The following is a 6082-nucleotide window of genomic DNA, read 5'->3' as shown; positions in this document are numbered from 1 at the left end:
ACGGCCATGGCAATTTGAGTGAGGTGTCATTCACAACGGGCGTACAAATCACTATAGCTTCAAGATGAAAGGGAAGGAGTATGTGCTACGACCTATGTCTCCAAGCCAAGTGATTGCCGACAAGCAAGCCACCCATCCTGGAGAGAATAGTGAGAGAGCAAACCACCAAAAAGAGAGTGAGCGCCACAAGCCCAAATTGAGTGCCTCCACGATGAGCGATAAGAAGAACTTAGTCCTATTTGCCACCAAACGTGAGATGAGAGAAGTGTGTGAGAACCCATCAAGTGTTATGCACTATGTCCTTTTGTGCAAGGACGAGGCACCAAAAACTAACACCTCTCACAATCTACCTTTGGTGTTATCTTCTCTATTGCAGGAATTCCAAGATGTTTTCCCCTACAAGCTACCTCCGGGTCTACCTCCACGACGAAGCATAGAGCACCTCATCGACCTCATTCCCGGAGCGCCACTTCCAAACAAGGCTCCCTACCGAGTCAACCCCGAAGAAACCAAAGAAATACAAAGGCAAGTAAAACTTCTCATAGATCATGGACATGTGCGTGAAAGTTTGAGTCCTTGTGCCGTACCGGTCATTCTTGTGCCAAAAAGAGATGGTAGCTTTCGTATGTGTTCTGATTGTAGAACTATCAATGCTATCACCGTTCACTATAGGTACCCCATTCCACGCCTTGATGATATGCTAGATGAACTTAGCGGTGCCACTATTTTTTCCAAAATTGATCTCAAAAGTGGTTACTATCAAATACGCGTACAAGAGGGTGATGAATGGAAAACCGCTTTCAAAACAAAGTTCGGTTTCTATGAGTGGTTAGTCATGCCTATGGGTTTATCGGAAGCACCCAGTACTTTCATGCGTCTTATGCATTATGTGTTTCGCCCTTACATTGGTGAGTTTGTTGTGGTCTACTTCGACGATATCCTTGTTTTAGCAAATCTCTCAAAGAGCATGTCACCCACCTTAGAACCGTGTTGCAAACTCTTTGAAAACAACGTCTTTATGCTAATATGGAAAAATGCCTTTTGGTGTTGATAAGCTTGTTTTATTGGGTTTTTTTAGTATCTTCTAAGGGTGTTCATGTTGATGAATCTAAGATCAATGCTATTAAAACTTGGCCCCAACCAACCAATTTGCAACAAGTGCGTAGTTTCCTTGGTTTAGCCGGTTTCTACCGTAGATTTGTGAAGGATTTTAGCACTATTGCATCTCCTTTACATGCTTTGAGCAAGAAGAATGCACCCTTTGTTTGGGGACCATTGCAAGATAGCGCATTCAATGAGCTTAAGAATTTGCTTACACGTGCTCCCGTGCTTGCATTACCCAACTTTGGCAAACCCTTTGAAATTCTTTGTGATGCTAGTGGTAATAGCATAGGAGGTGTGTTAACGCAAGAGAAGCTCCCCATAGCATACTTTAGTGAGAAACTCTCCGGAGCGCAACTCAATTACCCCATCTATGAAAAAGAGCTATATGCTTTAGTGCGAGTTTTGCATGAATGGGAACATTACCTTCGCCCTCATGAATTTATCATCCATACCGATCATGAAACGCTTAAATACCTTAAGGGTCAAACTAAGTTGAACAAGCGTCATGCTAAATGGAGTGAGTTTATTGAGTCATTTACTTATGTCATCAAGTATATCAAAGGAAAGGAAAATGTTGTGGCGGATGCACTTTCCGTATATGCATGCTTGTTACTCAACTTGAATTGAATGTCATTGGCTTTGAGGACATAAAAGACTTGTATGAGCATGATCCTACTTTTGCTATTCCTTATGCCAAGTGTTTGATGCATACATCTTGGGAACGCTATTACATCAAAGATGGTTATCTTATGAAAGCTAACAAGCTACGCATCCCCGGGTCTTCTATTCGTTTGTTGCTTCTGCAAGAATATCATGGCACAGGACTCATGGGACACTTTGGACGCGACAACACATTTGCTACGCTCTCCAAGAACTATTTTTGGCCCAAGATGTTCCATGACATCAACCGTTTCACCAACCGATGCACTACATGTCGCAAAGCTAAGTCTAAAGCTCAGTCTCATGGACTTTATATGCCTCTTCCAATTCCGTACCAACCATGGGAAGATATTAGCATGGATTTTGTCCTTGGTTTGCCTAGAACTAGAAATGGCAAGGATTCCGTTTTTGTTGTTGTGGACCGATTTTCCAAAATGGCTCATTTCATTCCTTACAACAAGATAGACGATGCTTCACATGTTGCCAATCTCTTTTGCAGGGAAATCTTGCGTCTACATGGAGTGCCAAAGACGATTGTCTCGGACGGTGACGTCAAGTTCTTGAGTTACTTTTGGAAGACCTTATGTGCCAAGCTCGGAATCAAGCTACTATTCTCCACGGCATACCATCCACAAACTGACGGCCAAACGGAGGTGACGAACCGTACGCTCTCCACTCTACTACGCGTGTTGATAAAGAAGAACATCAAGGAGTGGGAGGAGTGCCTACCTATCGCCGAGTACGCCTACAACCGTGCAAGACATAAGACTACCGGCAAGTCCCCCTTCGAGGTCGTCTACGGCTTCACCCCGTTGTCCCCATTGGACATTCTACCTCTACCACTACAAGAGCGCACAAACATGGACGCGAGTGCCCGAGTCAACTACCTCAAGAAGATGCATGAAGATACAAGGCACACCATCGAGCGCCAAGTACAACGACTCGCGACCAAGCTCAACGTCAATAAGCAACCCATGATATTCAACACTAGAGATCTCATGTGGCTACACCTTCGCAAGGACCTCTTCCCCAACGAACGCAAGTCCAAACTCCTACCACGAGCCGACGGACCATTCAAGGTGCTTGCACGCTACAACAACAATGCCTACAAGATCGACATCCCACGCGACAAGTACTCCGTGTGTGACATCTTCAACGTCAAAGATCTCTCCCCGTACCATGGTGATGAGGATTTCGATCCGAGGTCAGATCTTTCCCAAGGGAGGGGAGATGATGCGGAGCATCCTACGGTCATCCCCATGGACCTACCATCGTCTCATCAAGAGCCAAGAGGACCCATGACACGAGCACGAGCTAGAGCTCTCGAGAACGAGGTGACTTCCTTCCTTAGTGATATCACATATGATCCACTCGAGACATGGCTACTACCTAAGTCCGAGGTGTTGTGCATGATTAGGTATCAAGAGGATCCTCCCAAAGATGCACGTGAAGACGGACAAGCCACCAAGTTCATGGATAAGGAGAACCGACGGAAGGAGTCAAGTACAACTCCCAGGACCCGGACATCCAGCCAGGACCCCGGACATCAGGCCCCTGGAAGCGTCACCGGCATCAAGGAGCCAGCGGCCAAGTTTACAAGGCCCGGACATCCGGCGACCAGCCTGGACATCCAGCTTCCGGCCCGAGAATCCGGCCTGCTCCCCGGACATCCGGACAAGCCTATCCAGAGGACAGAAGAAATGACACTTTAGCCCGGACATCCGGCCAAAGGCACGGACATCCGGCCCGTACCGAGCTCCCAGGCATCCGGCCCCTCGACTAGACATCCAGACCCCGTCTATCCAGAGAGAGTCAAGGTTAGCTACCCCAGCCCGGACATACGGCCCCGCCAGCCCGGATATCCGGCACCTCGCGAAGGCCCGGACATCCGGCCCGATGCCCGAACATTCGGCCTCCCTTGTCTGCGTACAGTGTAAGGGCCGAAGCCCATGTACCCTTTCGCCCCGCTAGACTATATATACTCCTCCTCCTCCCTCTTTCTAGGGTTAGCAAAGGATTACCTCATTTGAGATAGAGCTTTGCTCATCCATACGGATCTTCTCCAGGAGATAGACCGCGACCCCTCTACAGAGAAGACCCCCCTTGGATTCAAGACCCCTCATGGGAAGATCCCCTCGTGGATTCAAGACCTCCTCATGGAGATGAACCTTACCTTGTATCTTTCCCATTGTTGTTCATGTACCTTGTGGATCTTGTGTGTTTGATTGTCTAGTGGATGTGTGATTGGACTTGTTCTTGAGTGTTTTCCCTTGTGATTTCTCTCCGTTCTTCCACGGGTTCATCGTGTACTTCGAGGGAATCCGCTCCTTTCGTGAAAGATCGCCCATATAGGGTTCCAACCTACATCAGCAAGCCATTGAATAAATGGATCTTCAAGAAAGAGACTGACGCTGACGATAATGTTACTATCTACAAAGCTTGACTTGTTGTGAAAGGTTTTCGACAAGTTCAAGGAGTTGACTATGAGGAGACTTTCTCACCCGTAGGGATGCTTAAGTCTGTCCGAATCATGTTAGCAATTGCCGAATTTTATGATTATGAAATTTGGCAAATGGATGTCAAAACTGCATTCCTAAATGGATATCTTAAAGAAGAGTTGTATATGATGCAACCAGGAGGTTTTGTCAATCCAAAAGGTGCTAACAAAGTGTGCAAGCTCCAGCGATCCATTTATGGACTGGTGCAAGCCTCTTGGAGTTGGAATATACGCTTTGATAGTGTGATCAAAGCATATGGTTTTATACAGACTTTTGGAGAAGCCTGTATTTACAAGAAAGTGATTTGGAGCTCTGTAGCATTTCTGATATTATATGTGGATGACATATTGTTGATTGGAAATGATACTGATTTTCTAAATAGCATAAAAGGATACTTGAATAAGAATTTTTCAATGAAAGACCTCGGTGAAGCTGCTTATATATTGGGCATCAAGATCTATAGAGATAGATCAAGACGCTTAATTGGACTTTCACAAAGCACATACCTTGATAAAGTTTTGAAGAAGTTCAAAATGGATCAAGCAAAGAAAGGGTTCTTGCCTGTGTTACATGGTGTGAAGTTGAGTCAGACTCAATGCCCGAACACTGCAGAAGATAGAGAGAAAATGAAAGTCATTCCCTATGCTTCAGCCATAGGATCTATCATGTATGCAGTGATGTGTACCAGACCTGATGTGTGCCTTGCTATTAGTTTAGTAGGGAGGTACCAAAGTAATCCAGGAGTGGATCACAGGGCAGTGGTCAAGAACATCCTGAAATACCTGAAAAGGACTAAGGATATGTTTCTCATTTATCGAGGTGACAAAGATCTCGTCGTAAACGGTTATGTCGATGCAAGCTTTCACACTGATCCAGATGACTCTAAGTCACAAACCGGATACGTATTTATATTGAATGGTGGAGCTGTTAGTTGGTGCAGTTCCAAGCAGAGCGTCGTGGCGGGATCTACGTGTGAAGCAGAATACATAGCTGCTTCAAAAGCAGCAAATGAAGGAGTCTGGATGAAGGAGTTCATATCCGATCTAGGTGTCATACCTAGTGCATCGGGTACAATGAAAATTGTTTGTGGCAATACAGGTGCAATTGCCTTGGCAAAGGAATCCAGATTTCACAAGAGAGCCAAGCACATCAAGAGACGCTTCAATTCCATCCGTGATCAAGTCAAGGAAGGAGACATAGAGATTTGCAAGATACATACGGATCTGAATGTTGCAGACCCGTTGACTAAGCCTCTCTCACGAGCAAAACATGATCAGCACCAAGACTCCATGGGTGTTAGAATCATTACTGTGTAATCTAGATTATTGACTCTAGTGCAAGTGGGAGATTGAAGGAAATATGCCCTAGAGGCAATAATAAAGTTGTTATTTATATTTCCTTATATCATGATAAATGTGTATTATTCATGCTAGAATTGTATTAACCAGTAACTTAGTACATGTGTGGATACATAGACAAACAGAGTGTCCGTAGTATGCCTCTACATTAACTTGCTCGTTAATCTAAGATGGTTAAGTTTCCTAGCCATAGACATGTGTTGTCATTTTATGAACGGGATCACATCGTTAGAGAATGATGTGATGGACAAGACCCATCCGTTAGCTTAGCATAATGATCGTTTAGTTTTTCTGCTATTGCTTTCTTCATGACTTAAACATGTTCCTCAGACTATGAGATTATGCAACTCCCGAATACTGGAGGAACACCTTGTGTGCTATCAAACGTCACAACGTAACTGGGTGATTATAAAGATGCTCTACAGGTGTCTCGGATGGTGTTTGTTGAGTTGACATAGATCG

This window comes from Aegilops tauschii, chromosome 1 (assembly GCF_002575655.3).
Source record: "Aegilops tauschii subsp. strangulata cultivar AL8/78 chromosome 1, Aet v6.0, whole genome shotgun sequence".
NCBI classification, from domain to species: domain Eukaryota; kingdom Viridiplantae; phylum Streptophyta; class Magnoliopsida; order Poales; family Poaceae; genus Aegilops; species Aegilops tauschii.
Note: the sequence above shows the minus strand (reverse complement) of the source record.